This window comes from Miniopterus schreibersii (assembly GCF_964146895.1).
Source record: "Miniopterus schreibersii genome assembly, chromosome: X".
Taxonomy (NCBI): Eukaryota; Metazoa; Chordata; class Mammalia; order Chiroptera; family Miniopteridae; genus Miniopterus; species Miniopterus schreibersii.
The window spans coordinates 101,336,971-101,356,089 of record NC_138104.1 but is presented as its reverse complement, the minus strand read 5'-3'; the positions used below and the strand labels follow the sequence as shown (position 1 = coordinate 101,356,089).

At 45.8% G+C, this 19,119-nt stretch overlaps 1 pseudogene across 1 annotated transcript; it reads left to right on the top strand.

Annotated features, from left to right (window-relative positions):
* The first annotated feature begins 18,263 nt into the window (after positions 1-18,263).
* Positions 18,264-18,799, top strand: LOC308551098 (large ribosomal subunit protein uL11 pseudogene; annotated as a pseudogene). The gene has a single exon. The product of its transcript is annotated as a large ribosomal subunit protein uL11 pseudogene (transcript).
* Positions 18,800-19,119: the final 320 nt, after the last annotated feature.

Genomic DNA, 19,119 nt, shown 5'->3' with positions numbered 1-19,119 from the left:
GCCAGTTAGATCCTGGTTGCTCCCACTTACCATCGCAGGCATTCAGGAAGGCAGAAGCTTGAACTGCTCCCCTAAGAATCTGCTCCAGTGCTGCTAAGACTTCAGAGAACATCAGACACCCCAAAATGCTGATTCCTAAGCCCCATCCTCACAGAATATGAGTTACTATGTATGGGATGGGGCCCGTGAACTTGCATTTCTAATAAGTTCCCAAATAATGCTGATGCTCAACAGCATTCAATAGCACTGATTATAGTTTATGCCTCAAAACCTATATTTTCACAGTAACGTCGAAACCTCAGTGGTTTTTACCCCGGAGTGATTTTACCTCCTACAGGACACTTGGCAATATTTCTGGCACTTGGAACTTGTATCTGAAGACATTTTTGATTGCTACCACAAAAATGGATGCTACTAGCATCTAGTAAGTAGAAGCCAGCAGATGCTGCTAAACATCTAATAATGCACAGGACAGCTCCCAAAACAAAAAATTATCCGGCACAAAATGTCAATAGAGCTGAGGCGGAAAGGCTCTACTTTAGTCACCTCTGGACTAAATTTTAGCAACCCATGGCCAAAGATTAACTTTGCGCGTAGTTTTGTTTATCCTGTGTCTTGTTCTTAAAGGCAGCATAAGTGGAAGATGCTCCACATCACATGTCATCAGGGAAATGCAAATTAAAACAACAATAAGCCACCACTACGCACCAATTAGAATGGCCCAAATCCAGAACAGTGACAACACCGAATGCTGGTGAGGGTGTGGAGCAACGGGAACTCTCATTCTTTGCTGGTGGCAATGCAAAATGGTACCACCATTTGGGAAGACAGTTTGACAGTTTCTTAGAAAACTAAACATACTCTTACCATAGGATCCAGAAAATGCACTCTTTGGTATTCACCCAAAGGTAGTGAAAACTTATATTCACACACGAACCTGCATACAGATGTTTATAGCAACTTTATTCATAATTGTCAAAACCTGAAAGCAACCAAGACGTCCTTCAGTAGGTACTGAATGGATAAATAAACTGTGGTCCATTCAGACAACGGAATATTATTCAGTGATAAAAAGAAATGAGCTCTCAAGCCATGAAAAGACATGGAGAAACCTTACATGCATATTACTAAGCGTAAAGAGCCAATCTTAGAAGGCTACATGCTGCGTGAGTCTAAGTATCTGGTAAAACTATGGAGACAGGTTGCCAGGATTGGAAGGTGAAGACGAAAGGATGAATAAATGGGACATAGAGGATTTTAGGGCAGTGAAAATACTCTGTATGGTACTACAGTGGTGGATTCATGTCATTTACATTTGTCCAAACCCATAGAACGTACAACACCAAGGGGGAATCAGAATGCTGTAGTGTAAACTCTAGACTTCGGGCGGTTATGATGTCGGTTTACCTTCACAAGTTGTAACAAATGTACCCTCAGGTGGGAGATGTTGATCATGAGGGGGCTATATATGTGTGGGGGCTGGGGTTATATGGAAAATCTTTGTATCTTCCCCTCAGTTTTGCTGTGAATCTAAAAATTCTCTAAAAAATAGCCTTAATTTGTTAAAAGGCTGCAAAAGAAAGCAGATGAAAGTACAATCAACTTAACATCTGCTGTTTTGCATTGCACTTACCTCCTTATATTATCAGCCTGGCCCCTAGAGGCATCTCAGTTTCCCACCCTCTGATCCCATCCAACCTCTTTATTTTATAGATGAGGGAGGAGGAAGGGCATTCGCCAAACAATTTGTCCAAGGTTCAGTGGGGGAAGCAGGTCTGGAATCCAGGCCTGTGACAGCAATCACAATGCAGACGTGAATTAATATACACCTGCTGGTACCCTCTAGTACATTCAGGTAAAGCCATATTGCTCATTCATTTATTTACTCTTTCAGCATTCATTCCCCACGCACAGTGTTATTTGACACACACGATTAAATATTTAGATACAGAAATCAAAGGTTCTCATGTATTACCTACCAACAGCACTGCCCATGACATTATTTGACCCATGCTACTTATTTAACATCCCCTCCAAATGTTTAGAGATAGAGATGCTCCAGCAGCAAGTTCTGTTTTGTTTTTTTAAAATATATCTTTATCGATTTCAGAGAGGGGAAGGGAGAGGAAGAAAGAGAGATAGAAACACCAATGGCGAGAAAGTCGACATTGACCGGCTGCCTCCTGCATGCCCCCGGCTGGGGATCGAGCCCGCAACCCTGGGCATGTGCCCTGACCGGGAATCGAACTGTGATCCCCTGGATCCCAGGTCGATGCTCAATCGCTGAGCCACCCGGGCGCAAATTCTGATTTTGAAATGCCAAGTTGAAGCTTAGAGCTTGCGTGACCGATGGCTCTCCCGTCTGCTGATGCAGAGTGAAAACAGCGGGCCTGCCAAAATGTGTGCACTCTGGCGAAACTGTTTTTCTCCCCCTCAAAGAAGTTTTGCACCACCTAGGGTTTTTTTTTCTTTTTTGTCCTCATTTTAGCATTAAAAGAATTGTAAAAAACTAAAACAGAAGCAAGGAACAACAACAAAACAGAAAATTCAAACTATTAAAGAGCGAAGAAAGATACTAAATTATGCTTGAATTCTGCCTCTCTATTGGGGGTTAGCAAATGATGGCCTGCACGCAAAATCCAGTCCACCATCCATAGTTATAAATAAACTTGTTGGAAGACAGCCACGTCCATTCATATTCATATTTTCTGTGGCCGTTTTCATGCTACAATGGCAGAGTGGAGTAGTGGGACAGAGATCTTATGGCTGGCAAAGTCTGAAATGTTTACTATCTGGCTCTTTGCAGGAAAAGTTTGCCTAACCTGTTCTTAATTATGCATTAGGTTATACCGAATGAAATTGTCAACATTGGGCAGTTTTGACCAACGCATTCATATGGTTCATTCTAAAAAGCAAGAGATAATGATTTCACTGAAAATGGCTTTTTTTTTCTTTCTTGTAAGCTAAAACTTGTGACTTTCAGAGCTCAAAACGGAGTCTCACAATGGCCATGTTTATCAACAAAATCACTTCTTCATCTATAAAAGAAAATAAAAATCATTCTTTTGCCCAGGAAATGGACAAAAACTAGATGCCTCGCTGGCCTAGAAACAGAATTTTCTAGTGAAGGATTTTGCAGCTCTCTGCAGCTACAGATCTGCCTTGCCCCACCTATAAGATCTCGCTCAACTGCAGTTAGTTATTTTTGAGGATGTTTTATTAGCTCCCTCTTTCCATGAAGATGTTCTACAAACACTTAAATGTCTGTGCTTCACTTAGGAGATGGCACTAATAGGTTTGCATAATGTGGGCCATTACAGGTCATTGCTAATATAATAGAATGAACCTCTGCCCGGATGGCCTCAGGTTACACCACACCCATAGCTGTTAGCTTCTAGCTTCCTGTAGAAACAGCCAGCAGGGTGAGAGGAAGCGAGCAAGGGGTGTGACTGAGGCCAACCTTCTTTGGAATTCTGCTACCTCTTACCAGCTATAGAAAGCTGGGTGAGTTTTGTAGCTTTGATCAGCCTCACTTCCCTTTGCTAAAAAATGGGAATGATGCCTATTTTGCATAGGTTGTTTTAAGGATTAATAAGTATGTGAGCAAAGTGCCCAGCAATTAGCAAATAAGTAAATGATACTAAGTCGAACCACATGAAATTGCTGGAAAAAAATGGCAGTGGCACCCTGGACCGTGTGGCTCGGTTGGCTGAGCACCATCCCATGCACCGGGAGGTCGCCACTTCTATTCCAGGTCAGGGCACATGCTCAGGCTGCAGGCTTGACCCTCAGTAGGGGACATGCAAGAGGCAGCCACAGAGCTGCCTCTCTCCCTCTCCCTTCCTCTCTCTCTAAAAACCAATAATAACATATTTTTTTTAAATGGCACTGGCATGCCATTTAACCTGAAGCTATCATTGTTGGAACTGTTATCATTATTGCATGTCCGTGGGCCAGGCCTGGGGAAGGTGGACACGGCGCTGTGTGCCACGTGCAGCTTCCAGCCAGGGGCAGACTGCGGTGAGCCAAGCAAGGCCCCGCTTGCGGAGGCACTGCTCCCGGGTGCGGGCAGCGTTCGCGTGACTCAGAGCAAGTGCTTCCTGACGTTTCTCTTCCGAGGCGCCTCTCTTGACTCTCCCTGGCCCCTGCTCTGTTGCTGGGTTCCTCTGATCTAGCAGAGAAATTCCTCATCTCCTTATCAGCACAGGTGCCTGGTGCCTCTTGCTAACCTGAAAACCACCTCTTGGATGACCCTTTAATAACTTTAATAACTAAGGGATCAATGACTCATGGCAAATCATAACATTACACCCGCCCAAAAATGCTTGCTTCAAGAGAGAATTAAAATCTTAATTTAAAAGGGCAGGGTTTAGGGCATGACTTAGTCGGTTGGCAGAGAGTGTCTCACAACCCCCCGCAGGTCCGAGCACATAAACACGTAGCCACAGAAAGAGCAATGCGCTGGGGCTTCCATGAGCCTTAACAACGGCTGGGTGCTCGGATGAGGGAAAGCACGTCAGCATGGTTAAAGGCATCCCAACCCATCCTTCCCTCTTCCCTTTTTTTTTTTTCCTTCGCCAAAAATGACTTGATAGGACAAAGGACTCAAGCGGTGGCCAGCCTCCAAGATTGCCCCCAGCGATTCTCCTCTGGTCTCCATGCTCACGTGCAATTACCCCCCGCCCCGCATTGACTTAGGCTGGTCCGGTAACCATGGGACATGGTGGGGGCGCAGGTCCGCCACTTCCCGAGCGCACCAAGGGGCTGTGCCCACCGCTTTGCTCCCCCAGATTGCTCACTGTGTTCTGATGCGCAAGCGCCCTGCAAAGGGGGCCACGTGGGAAAGAAACTGAGGCCTCCTCCCGGCCGCCGGCGCCAGCTTCCAAGCCACGGGACTGCACCGTGTTGGAGGTGGAGTCTCAGCCCCAATCAAGCTTTTAGAGCAGCAGTTTTTAACCGGTGTGCCGCAAGAATGTTTAAAACATGCAATACCTGACTATTTAGTCAGGGGCACTGCCCTCTTTTCCCTGAGATTGTCAAATAAAAAAAATGACAACAGCCAACACAACAATAGCCATCCAGTGCGATGAATCAAAAGTATACCTATTTTTTTGGTCAGATTGGCAAGAAATACATTTTTTGGGTGTGCAGCAGAATTCAAGTAATTGGTTTATGTGCCATGAGATGAAAAGGGTTGAAAATCGCTGCTTTAGATGATTGCAGGTACTGCTGACATCAAACCATAGCCCCCTGGGAGGTCTTGAACCAGAACCAGTCCAGTCAACTGTTCCCAATCCTGACCCATAGAAAATGTGAGATAATAAATGTTTATTGTTGTTTTAAGCTATTAAGTTTTAAGTAACATGTTGCACAACAATACAACTAGAATTCATGGTGGAAAAACCTCCTTAAATCAGTAAGAAAGGGACAAGCAACACATAGAAAAATGGACAAAAGACTTGAAGAGACATTTCACAAAAAAGAATATCCGAATGGCCAAGGTTTGTGTTCCCCCAAAATTCACACGCTGAAACCTAATCCCAACATGATAGCATCAGAAGGTGGGACCCTTGGGAGGTGATCAAGTCATGAGGGTAAAGCCCTCATGAATGAGATTAGTGCCCTTATAAAGGAAACCCCAGAGAGCTCCCTGACCCCTTCTGCCATGTGAGGACAGAGGGAGAGGGAGAGGGCCCTCTCCACCAGACACCAAACCTACACCAAACCTACTGGTGTCTGATCTTGGACTTTCCAGCCTCTAGGACTGTGAGAAGTTAATTTCTGTTGTTTCTAAGCCATCCAATCTGTGGTATTCAATTATAGCAGCATGAACTAAGACAGAAATTGGTGCCAAGAAGTGGGGGTGCTGTTGTAATACATACTTACAAATGTGGAAGAGGTCTTGGAACTGGGGAATGGGTAGAGGCTGGAGGAGTTTTCAAAGGACAGGGTGACTGGCAGAGTCTAGAGCTCAGGACCCTGACCCAGGAGAGCTGTGGGGGCCCAAGCAGAGCACCACTGTGGGGTGGTCTCTCTGTGATATTGCCACACAGTCGAGCCCTGTACAGCAATAGCATTGAATGAGCTGCAACTACATCTGGGAACAAAGATGTATCTGAGACAGTGTGGAGCTCCTGGGGGCTGGTGGTGGTTTTCTTTTGTTTTGTAATCTGGGTGCTGGTTACATGGATGTGTTCAGTTTGTGTAAATCTGCCTGAGTGTAAAAAAAAAAAGGTTTTGAAATTACCTGCCTTCTGTGATGTATTGAGAAGGTAAAGACACTACCAGTTCCAGTCATGGCATCTGCACTTCTAAAGTCCTGGCTCAAGGTACAGTTGTGTTGAGATGCCCGTTCCTCTAATTCAGGGTGAGGCCAATGACAGCTTGCAGGCAAAATCCAGCCAGCAGCTCCTTGTAAATAAAGTGTTACTGGGGCACAGCCACACCCACTTACTTCTCTGTTATCTGTGCCTGGCTGCTGTCCCCAGGCACTGGCAGAGCTGAGGGGTTGTGGCAGACATTGCATGGCCCACAAAGCCATCTGCTCTGATCGATTGAGAAGCTTCTGGTACTGTTGTATCTCCCACCTCTTCGCCCTCTTCATCCCTTGTCCTCCCTTTTTCTTGCTCCTGCTTATGTATCAAGGCTTTTTTCCAGATGCTGACAAGCCCTGTGGTTCTCTGGATAAAGAGGAAATGGGACTATCCCCACACTGTCATTGCCCTGCCTCTGTCATAAATCTAAGCTGTCTGTGGGGACAAACGCCAGGTGTTGCAGTGATGTGAGCAGGGCAGGGAATGCTCAGATGGCTCCTTCGGCTCATTACTGCAGTGCTCCTGAAGATAAGACTGAACTTGACAGCAATGGCAGTTCGGGTCACACAGAACACCTGCACACGCTCAAGCTATTTAAGCAGAAAGAGGCCTCTAAGTGCAGAATGTTTGGGAAAGGACATCTAGACAGAATTGTTTTGATTACTAACTACAAACTTCCTCTAGCACTTGGACATAGCTCTGGAGTCCCATGGCTTTGTTTTTAACTAAGAGTATATGACACTTGCCAGGTGATCGACAATTATGTCTTGCTGAATGTGGTCACTCACATAGAAACAGAAAAAGCATTCACTGTTTAAATCAAGAAAGCTGTCACTGCCAGGTATGTTCTTTTCTGAAGTATTTTCTCTCCCCCATTTAACATCAGCTGTCGTTTTGGCATTGTTTTTCCTTAAGAAAAAAGACACTGAAATGGAAGACAACAACTTTGGGGAGGATTGTCCAATAGTTCGAACTCTAAGTTCCAAGTGAAAAGGTTGGCTCTCTTTTCTGCATTCTTCTAAGGATTTGCTCTGTGACCTTGTGTTTCCTTAGCCTATCTGGTCTTCCATCTGTAAAAATGAATTTTTAAGTTCATGCTCACTCAACTTCCTCAATTGACCTAGGGAATGATGGTTGTCCATGCAGTTCTTTTAGATGAAATAGATGATGGAATTTTAAAATAAACCCGTGACAAGGGCCAGTATGTTTCCACTGCCAGTGCTTTGTGATAAAGACTGATGATTTATGTCCGTACTTGCTCCGAATTTGCTCAGTATCATGGCGTGGTGCAATCATTGTGTGACGTTATTCACCTTTACCTAAGGGAGGAAAGGAGTCTGGGTAAAGAGTAGAAATTATACAGAAGCACAAAAGGAAAGCCCTTCCAAAATTATTTATTACTCTCTTTTTTCGCTTGTATTGGTTGATTTTTCAATGAATTCACCAGGAATACATATTGAGCATACATAATATTTAAGGCACTATTGTGGGTACAAAGACATTTTAGAACCCCCCTCTATGAGATACAAAGGCTTTCCAAATAAGAAACCACAAGTTCAAATCCTGTCTCTACTTTTTACTGGATACGTGGCCTTGGGGAACCTACTTAATCCATCTGAGCCTTCCTCTTCTCATTCGAAAGTGGAGTCATCGTTACCCAGCCGTCCTGGGCGGGGCAGTGAGAAGGGAGGGAACTGACGGGCCTGAAGCGCTCGGTGGAGAGCCTGGACATGAGCCAGCAGTCAGTATTAGCCGCATGATTGTTGCTGTTATTTTAAAAAGTATTTCATAATTGAACCCACATTTGTTAAGAGAATATTTCCAAAATGTGGAACACAAAGATCACAGTGTGCTCTTCCAGTGCTGTACTAGAACATTCTCTACAGGCCCACCTGCAGGCCCAAGGCTGCCTCCTTGCTCTGAATAAAGAGCCTCTCTGTCTGTCCTCTTTGGGTGGTCTTCATTTACCTCCATGCAGATGAAACTAAGAGTTAACCCGCTTGTTATCATCACTACGCACCCCGCAACTCTAAATAATTTCAGCATCTTAATACTCTTCCTGGGCGAGGGTGGACTCTCCCATCACCCCGCCCTCGGGCTGTAGAAAGGTACCGGTGCTTGACTTGCTATTTACTCTTTACTAAATAGGATTCCAGGCTACAAGTTTTGTCTAGTAGAGATACAAATCACTTCTGACAGGTGGAAAGATAACCCCAAGGGTTACAGTTTTATTGCCCTGTAGGACATGGAGCAGCTTCATATCTAACGTAGCAATCTCATTCCAGCATTCTTCTTTAATGCCTATAAATACACAGCTCCTCCAAGCCTCCTTGAAATACCTTTTATGGTCTCCTTGATGCCATCATTAATGAATTGGAGAAAATATCTGACATGAGCCTTTTTTGTTGTTGTTGAAATGGTGATTTGTCTAGCAATCTTTATTTTTGTTAATGTATTTTCTTTTCTTTTTTTAAATTTATCATTATTGTTGAAAATATTATGGATGCCCCCCCAGTTGACCCCCTCCCCCTGCCCCTGCCTCCACACTATTGTCTGTGTCCATAGGTTATGCATATATGCATATAAATTCGTTGGTTAATCCCCCCCTTTCCTCTGAGATTCCTCCGTCTGTTTCATGCTTCTGTGTCTCTGGATCTATTTTGTTCATCAGTTTATTTTGTTCATTAGATTCCACGTATGAGTGAGATCATGGGATACCTGTTTTTAACTTTTTGGAAACTGTGCTTTGAGAAGAGTCGTTAAAGTCAGCATGGGGCCCGTCATGGCAGATGCGGCCAGTGAGGAGCTGCAAGTCCCTCAGGGCAGCCAGAGCAGCCGATCCTTTCTTAGATCCCCGTTGGCGGAGTTGTTTGTTTTCAACCTATATTATTAACTTCCCTTCAGGAACCATAGCTCCGGAAATGCTTTTCCACAACGTTAATTAAAAGAGGAATCTGCAAATGTAAATAACATTTGTGGCCTCCAACCCACTTGCAAAAGTACTGGCAGAAGGCCTTGGGGATCAGACCAGTAAATAGCACCCCGAGAAAGCAGCCCGGGAACCCAGTGGGTATCCATGTGACAGATCACCTCTCCCCAGAGCACGGAGTAGGAAAGGTAACCAGCTTTTCCAAAATGCTAAGGGCGTAGTAGAGCAAATCGGCTGGAGTTGACATGCCCAGCCATCCAGCGAGTTCTCACAGCAAACCCAGAAGAAACCTTAGCCTCCGTGGGGGGGAGCATGCTCGCTTATGAAATTCGTTGGCAATAAAATATTTGAACAGCTAGGGCCCTGGGTATAGGTCTGACATGGGCTATTATATACAAAGGAATCTTTTTGCTTTTTCCCCACTCAGAAAGGGCAAAGATCTTCGCATGTTTTTATTTAAAAAGTCATCATTAGTCTTACTAGGTCAGTTGGTCTGCTTGTTTTCTGGCTTCTTAATAAACGAAATGCCCTGTCATTCACTATGTGTTTTCTATCAGCCAGCATGTATCTAAGTGGCTTTTGCTCATTTCAAAGGCATTTTGTTCTTTGAAGATATTATAAGGCATGTTTGTCTCTTCGTTGCAGTCCTGGCATTCTTGCTGCTGTATGCACACTTTTGTATGTGCTGTTTTATATTTATCTGGCTCAAAAGTGCTATCTTCCAAGTAAATGGCTACTGGGTAGGTAAAGACTGATAGAGTTGATTCAAATCATGCAGACCTCAAACTTTATGGAGGTTTTGTCATTTTGTTTTGGTTTCAAATATTAAGGTGACTGAGTGACAACATGAATTAAATGAAAATCTCATTGTTTTTAAAAAGTCTCCTTTGTTAAAAATACCCCAAGTCGTTCCATATTTTGATAACCCTTTAACAAAGCTGTCTTGTAGTTATTAGCAGAATTACAAAAGGATTACCCAGGGTCTAGAGCAGTGTCACTGTAATTGTTGAATGAATTTTCTTAAATAATCAAAGCACTCTAAATTGTCAATTTGTATATATTTTGTTTTGCCTTAGTCTAAACATTGACCTATCCCAAAATAAATCTAGAAAGCAGAGCTGAGGAATCGAGCAGGTCAAGGGCTTCAGTTCTGGGGCCAAACCCTACCTCCTTCCACCCTTTCATCTGCAAAATGTTTCCTGATCAGGGCTCCCCAACACCTGCCGTCAGCCCCACGCTCAGAGATGTGAGCCTCAGACACTCACTGCTTTCTGAACCAGCGACAGGCCAAACAGTCTGCTTTCTCCCACTTTCTCTGGCTCCCCCTCCTCCCATGTAGCACGCTATTTGTCAGGAAAGAAACAAAGAGAAACATAAAGAACCTAAATGCACAGCAGTTTCCTTAAATGCCGTTAATGCTGGTGGTTCTGCAATGGATTATTTGTGAAAATCTCCCTGAAAATTGCTGCTTCCTTTTGAAGGCATTAGTTCCGGCTTTTCTCTTGCATTTTCCAGAAAACTCCATCTTCAAAGAGTTGACTGCTCTTCTCTACATAAAAGCCTCGGGGTCTGCCTTTCCTCCCCTGGTTTTCCTGCTACTTCTGACACTCAAATTACTTGTACTGCAGGAAGACCTTCGCTCACTGCTTCTAATTGGATTTGTAAAGGGGTATTTATTGAACAGGAGGAATTTGTCTGTCTTCCCCTTCAACCTTGCCATGAGGCTAAGATTAATGGCCCCTTATAAAGTGCTGGTCTGTTCATTTCTTTGCAATACCTGGGAGTTCTGACCCCATAACACAGGTAATGAAAGTGAGTGATATGAAATAACATCTAATTGCATTAGAATAACCCTCTCTGTTGCATCTGTCTTGAAACTGTGGAATTGCTGAAGCATCCCTGCACTGGCCCACACCTGCCCCCCAACTTCCTTATGGGTGGCAGCCTTTTCCTCTGACGTGTCCACCCTTCTCGTAAGCCTGGGGCCTTTCAAGGGAAACCTAGCTCCCTGTCACCCTGCCCTGAGGCCTGGAAGAAAGGGTTGACCTCCTTCCACTGCATTATTTCAGCTTCTAGACCAGGGGTGGGGAACCTTTTTTCTGCCAAGGGCCATTTGGATATTTATAACATCATTCTCAGGCCATACAAAATTATCAACTTAAAAATTAGCTATGAAAAAAGCTCCTAGATTTATTAAATTTTGATTCCCGTCTGCGGCTGCCTTGGCAGGGCCAGACCAAATGATTTCACAGGCTAGATGTCCCCCGCCCCTGCTCTAGGCCGCGAGTCCAGTGCGGCAGCCATGAGCCACACTGAGCTTACTGAGAACTTGGAGTGTGGCCAGTTGGAATTGATATGTGCAGTGATTGTAAAACTCATACCAAATTTGAAAGACTTCACACAAAAAAATAAGAGAAAGAATATCAAATACCGCAATACTCTTACATTGATTATAAGTTGGAATGGCAATATTTTGCATACACTGAGTTAAATAAGATATATTACTAAAATTAACCTCACCAGGGGTTTTTTTTGTTTTTTTGTGTGTGTTTTTTAGCGTGGCCACTAGAAATTTAAAATTGCATTCACGGCTCACATTCTATTCCCACTGGGCAGTGTCTGCCGCTTCACTCAGCATCCGTCTGCCTTTGCGGGCCGCGCCATGTGGCGTGGGGGCCTCTTTCTGCCTGCACTGGCTCCCAGACACTCCTTAGCCATCCCCTAGGTTGGTATCAGTTGTCCTCTAGGTTGGGATTACCTCTTTTTTCCATCCGATGCCAAACCATCAAGCAAGACAATTTTAACATGAATCTCAGTGAAGCCAGCAAACATTAACTAGGCACTTACTGTTGTCAGGTACTTTGAGGCACTGGTCTATATATTCTTAAAGAATAAGAAATTGATTGTGCCCTGCCCAGTGTTGCTCAGTGGTTAGAGCATTGGCCCTCGGACCTAAAGATCGTGGGTTTGATTCCTGGTCAAGGGCACGTACTTGGGTTGCAGGTTTGATCCCGGCCCCTGTCAGGGTACGTGCAGGAGGCAGCCAATCGATGTGTCCCTCTCACATTGATGTTTCTCTCTCTCTCTCTACCTCTCGCCCTCCCTCTCTCCCTCCCACTCTCTAAAAATCAATAGAAAATAATATCCTCGGGTGATGATTAACAAAAAAGAAATCAATTGCAGAGAATATATAGTCTATTAAGGGAGAAGGGATTATAAACAAACAATGATGCTAAAATGAGAAAAGTTCTGGAATATATATATGTATAAAGCATATACATATATATGTATATGTATATGAATAGATATATGTATTGGAGCCAACAGGAATGCAATGAACTCTGCGGTTATCAGAGGCAACACCACAAGGATCCAGGGCGAGGGAGCCTGTGGGCGGGAGAGGTGGGAAGTGCCTTTCGGGGCAGCTGCTGGCCTCCCCGAGGCCGTGAGAGGGGAGCTGCAGAGGTGGATGGGGCCAGATGAGGCCCGGCTGGAGCTCTGGGGGCTCGCGCTGCTGGGACCGGCGGTGGTAGGTGAGGGTGTGCGGGTGCCGGCGCCCCATGGCCGCGGGAGGTAAGGCGGCAGGCCTCGGCTGCGGGGCTGGGAGGGGCGTCTCGGGGGCAGCCTGCAGCCGGGCAGGACGCGGGGCCTCGGCTGCGGGGCCGGGAGGGGCGTCTCAGGGGCAGCCTGCAGCCGGGCGGGACGCAGGGGCGGTTACAGGAGTGGAGAGCCGAGTGGCCTCAGCGGACATGTCGCGTTGGTCCTGACCCGTGCACCCCCTGGGCGTCAGGCTTCGAAGGAGCGGAGACCTTGCTCGTAGGTCACAGCTTCTGCAAAGGTTGGCAAGCCTGCTCTGTGACGGGAGAGCCGCTTTTGCAAGCAAAGTTTAGCAGAAAGAGCGACCTGGTTCGCCTGCCTCCGTGCAGGCGGGAAGGCCAGGCCAGAATGCTGGGTGTTCATTAGAAGTGAAAACTCATTCTGCGGTCAGCGCCTTGCTTGTCAGAACCTTCTCCAAGCCCCTGACAGGGAATTCAAGGGCATCGGCAGCTGCAGAGCACGTATATTTTCTTTGCTCTTGAAACCCAAAGTCAGAATGTTGGACGGCTCTCTGCTAGGGGGTGTTATGGCCCTTTGCCCAGTACAGCCAGGGCTGGGTGTTAGAAAGCAAGCAGCTCCATGTCTGTGTGCCCAGAGCTGACACACGCCCTGGCTGGCCTTCTTTGTCACCTGTGGAGGGAGCACACTCATGGTTTCGGGTGGAGGTTGCTCACATAGAAGTGTCTTATTCCAAAAACATCATTGGGGTTAAGTTTATTTTGTAAAGAAAATTAGAGTGGAGTCTCTTCACCAAGCCAAGGCTGGGTATTGATTCTCTACTAGATTTTTGGCTCATGAGATTACATGGAAAACTTAAACAACAACAACAACAACAACAACCGACAAAGAAACGCACCCCCAGAGATACTGGTTTAATTGATCTGAGTTGGTCTGCTTTTTCTTTTTTTAGAGCTTCTCAATGATTCCAATCTGCAGCCAAGGCTGGAAACCACTGAGTTACATTTTAAAAGTCCATCCATTTTTCTTTTTTTACAGTGTACTTGGCACTGATTTTCTGCTTAAAGTGAAAGGAGGGAGACAAGATTATTGACTCAAGGTTTAGAAAACCAAATGGGCAAGGACCAAGCAGCTGAGAAGTGTGAGGAGTGTCCAGGGGGCAGAAATCAGGGCCGCAGCCGGAAACCTCGCTCGGGGCAAGCTCCTCACTCACTCCCTGTCTTCACTGCTCATCAGAAGCCACAGCAATTGTCACCAAAGGGCCAGAAAGAAGCAGTTGCACCTCTCCTATTTCTCTTGATCCTACCCCCAGAACTTCAGGTTCAGTAGATGGGGTGGGACCAGAAACTGCCTTTCTAACAAGCTCCCAGGTGACCTGATGCTCCCGGTTCCCAGAAGTCAAGGGGGAAGACGATTACTTAAAATGAAAATGCAGCAAAAGTAGCAAGCGTTTTTCACTGAGCACCTACTATGTGCTCGGCACCATGCCAGGCCAGGCGATCCAGAGGAAGAGCCACTGCTCTGGCCTCCATGACTTGGCAGCCTACAGATAGAGACCCAGAGACAAACAATGACCTTTTGTTAGGCTCTGTGGAGGGCCCTCCAGTTTCTCCTTGGAGATGCACAGGGCTAGAAAGAGTGTTGCTCCCACCCTGACAATATCAAAAAGCCAGACAAACTGCAATTTCAAACTTTCCGTGACTCCATCAGACAGCTGAGGTCACTGGGCAAACAACTAACCTCAGACGAAAGGACAGACAGACATCCTGCAGGAAGAGGCGGGACACAAGCACCTGCTGGGGCAGGTGCAGCAGGACATGGGTTAAGAGTTTGCTTGAATTTTTTTTAGTTTATTTTTTAAATTATTTTTATTGAGGTCCTATGTCAAGCCATAGGGTAGGAGCGAGTGGGGAACAGGAAAAGAGCCTGAACCTTCCATTGTATCAGGGTACTTCAAGCCCAGAATGAAACTGGATGAGCTTGAACTGATGAAGGAAACCCTTGGTTTGGGTGCCAAAAGGGCCAGCTGGAGGAAACCCGTCAACAGCTCCCGTGCTAATTGTTGCGAATGGTGTTTGTGCCAACAAGACGTCTGAAGCCCTAGGACTGGGCCAACCATCTGGGTCAGCAGGATTCTTCTTGCTAGCAATTTCTACCCCTGATGGGCTTGTCCCTTTGCCAGTTTGAGCTCTTCTCTCCTACAGTGTTTCTGTTCTAGCACCATCCTATGCACAGCAACACAGTAAATCCAACCCAGGTTTTCTTAGAATAATAGAAGCTGCACGAATGCAGTCTCTTCCAAATTGCCACTCACTGGACAGTTCTTGTAACTTTTTCCATATGTCAAACTTATGACCCTGTAAGTCTGAAATAAAACTGGATGGTTATCAGAAGGTCTAAGATCTCAAAATATTTTTACTGGAATTTCTGAAATCTTTAATACAAAGCCCATGAATGTATATCATCCTTCTTTCTTAGGGACTTTTGGATAACATAAAAGAATTTAATGAAAAAATATTCATCTTCCAGAAAACGCTACTAAGATTTGCTGCTTCTTAATGAGAGGACAACAGGAGCCAGGCTAAGTTGAAAAGAGAAAAGTCATTCTTCATCTGCTTTATGTTCTTTATTCACTAGATCTTATTCTTCAGAGCCTTCAGGATTCCTGAGTCTCTCTGAGGCCCATGCTAACTGGAAAGATTCCCAACTCGGTTCTTCTCTCAGAATTTGTGTGGACAGTTTTTACTTCCCGTGAATCCTTTACTGCCCAAACCAGCCATTCCCCACCACCCAGCTTTGCCCACATACCAGGAACCCAGGGAGAGATGTAGGCCCTGAATTAAGAAATGTTTTTTCCCTGGTTGTCAGCATAAAATAAACTTTCTAATACCTCCAGTAATTCATCAGTAACTTATGGCTCTCATTTCCCAAAGCCCCTTTTGCTGGTGAATTCTTTATTTCCCCATTGATTTTTAGAGAGAGTGGAAGGGAGGGAGGGAGTAGGAGAGGGGTAGAGAGAGAGAAACATCAGTGTGAGAGAGACACATTGATTGGTTGCCTCCCGCATGTGCCCTGACTGGGGCTGGAGATCAAACCTGCAACCCAGGCACGTGCCCTTGACTGGGAATCGAACCCGCAACCCTTCAGGGCACAGGCGGACGCGCCAACCACTGAGCAGCACCGACCAGAGCTGCTGGTGAATTCTTGGTATTTCTTTGAGTCGTTCGCTTTCACTCAGCCTCCCTCCCAGCTAATTGCATCATGCAGACAGGACTCAAACCTATCTTCCAAGTATCTGGGGTTGTGAGTCTCTCGAAGTCTACCCTCAAACTGAAATATTGCTAACTGTCCCATGGACTGTCCCTCGTCCCACCAGCCTTGGGCTGGACCTGCGGGAGTCTCACATCGAAAACCTTTAGACCAGACAGTTGTGATCCTGATCCCCAGTTTCAGATTCCGGTGGCACGCTGGCTGCCTGACATACAGATCCACATTTAATTCCCGAACGCTCTTGGAACAGCCAGCTTCTCACCAGTCACTAACCCAGGCCCCAGCTGGACGTCCTGAGCTGGCGCTGAGCTTCGGGTGGCTTTGTGCGTCTGCTCTCACCGTAGCCCAGTACTGAGGCTTGGCCGTCACCGAGCCGGGATGCAAGCTCGGAGGGCGGCGAAACTGGTCTGGGTCAAAAGTGCTTGGAAAAAATTCTTCCCACATTTTCCTGGCAGTTGTCTCGCCATTTTGGTTGAAGGAGATGAACTCTGTGAGTGGAAATCATCCAGCACACATGTGCTTTCATCAGAGATAAGCATGACATATGATTTTTCACTTGAACATTCACATGGATTTTCTAAGAGTTCTTAAATATCACCAGAACTAAAAGCCTTGTGTCCTGGGAGAATAAATACATCTACACACACACACACACATTCACACACCCCCACAGACACAAACACACACCCTCACGAGATAAGTCACAGTATCACTGCATGGGAAAGGGATGACGTTAGTGAAATGCTAAACCACGCATCGGTGTCCATTTGCTCAGTCTTGTTAGGATTAAACTGAAAGCTGTTTATCTGCTCCGAGTCGCTCAGGGATATATCTTGGCTTGACTTTCGAAATAGATTCTTGGCACAGTTTCATTGTTTGGAATACAGGATCCAAGACCAAAAAAATGTGCCCTTAAGGAGTGTACAAGAGTTAAGGTCCTCAGATCTTGATCTATCTTGATGTTTTGAAAACTTGCTTTAGGAGAAATAGCATAGGCCCGGAGGAGACAGGCAGGCAGGAAGGGGAAGCTGAGAGAAGGGCCAGGAAGCTGGAGCTGGAAGCTGCTCTGTTTTTCTGAGCAGGGGGAATAAAATTAGACAAGTTACAAATGTGTGAGTGGACAGCGGCAGGGCGAGCAAGAGGGGCGGCGGCGAGTCCACGGCGCTGTGTGTAAGGACAATTAAAATCAGTTCATGAAAAGTTCATAAACATGATAAATCAAGTTAATGCACTGCGCGTGGCTTTGATCTCCAGCGCAGGCTTTTCCCGCTATGATGTGCGAGGAGCGTGCTGAGTTTCCACCAGTGCTGCAGGTCCGTGCCCACTGACTTCCACTAAGCACGGGCCAAACACCAACTGCTTTTTATTCTGCTTTTCAACATCGACAGCAGCAGCTCCGAACTGAGGGCCACGGGCCGGACGGCGCACCCGCCTGGATTCGTCCTTCTGTGGGTTCATTCATGCCTTCTTTCTCAGCTCTTTCTCCAAACCAGTCGCTGTGAACTACACAACATGGCTCTCTGTTTGTACTTTAATTTTTTAAATCCGAGTAGAGCAAACAGTCCTCCTAGACATTTATTTCTTCAATATAGACTTCATAAATGTGTGCGCTCTTTTATGTTTGCTTGCTTTTTCCCCGGGCCTGTTGCTATCTAAATTATGTGTGAAGCCTGCCTTAGTAAGGAGAAGTACTACTAAAAAAGTCCTTTGGTCACTTCTTTTACACAGCTCAGTGGGTTAAATGCTCAGACTGCATTTAACAAAATTATTGAGTCCATAATATAGTCTAGACAACATTCCAGGCACCGGGCACAGTGCAGCAAATAGACAGAAACCCCTGTCCTCATGAAACTGACACTCTACTGGTGACAGGCAAAAAGTGAAAGAAGGGAGACAGGCAGGGAATGCCAGGGGTCGTGGTGGTGGTGCAATTTTATTGAGGTGGGTCCATGAGGTTGTGTTTGCAGAGTTATTCTGAGCAAAGAACTGAAGGAGAAGAAGGGAGCCAAGTGGATGTTAGGGAGAGAGCATTCCTGGAAGATGAGTGAAAGCCTACCTGGTTCAATGGCAGAGCTGCACAGAGGCCAGGGTGGCTTCAGGGAATAAGAGAGGAGACAAAGTATAGTTTGAAATAATAATCCAAATGTCAAAAAACAGTGTTCTTTTTTTTTTTGGCTTTTGGCTCGGCAGAGGCTCAGGTGCAACTTTCTTCGGTCGTCCCGAGTCTGGGTTCATCCGACACCAGCCGCCTCCACCATGCCGCCGAAGTTCGACCACGATGAGATCAAAGTCGTATACCTAAGGTGCACCGGCAGGTAAGCGGGTGCCACATCTGCCCTGGCCCCCAAGATCAGCCCTCTGGGCCTGTCTCCCAATAAGGTTGGTGATGACATCACCAAAGCAGCCGGTGATTGGAAGGGCCTGAGGACTACAGTGACACTGACCGTTCAGGACAGGCCCAGAGTGAGGTAGTGCCTCCTGCTCTGCCCTGATCATCAAGGCCCTCAGGGGACCGCCAGGAGACAGGAAGAAGCAAAAAACATTAAGCACATTCGATGAGATTGTCAACATTGCCCGACAGATGCAGCACCCACCTTTAGCTAGCGAACTCTCTGGAACCATTAGAGATCCTAGGACTGCCCAGTCTGTGGGCCGCAGTGTTGATGGCCGCCACCCTCATGACATCATAGATGACATCAACAGTGGTGCAGTGGAATGCCCGGCTAATTAAGAACTACAGAGGAGAATGTTTCTATTAAAGATCACTTGACAACCAAAAAAAACAAAATCAAAAACAAAACAAAACAAAAAGCAGTGTTCTTTCCTAACCTGATTCTTAGCAAAATTATCTTTCTCATTTTTCATCCTCCATCTAGACAAGATTTGTGATTTGAGGGGCCAGGTGTGTGTTATCACTAGAAATAATAGAAATAATAAGACCATGCTATCTGGTTCACTTTTAATTATCACACTGATTATTATCGTAATCATGATAATCACCACCGTGACCACTAATCACAAAGTGGCTCCACAGTTCACTTCATCTCATCC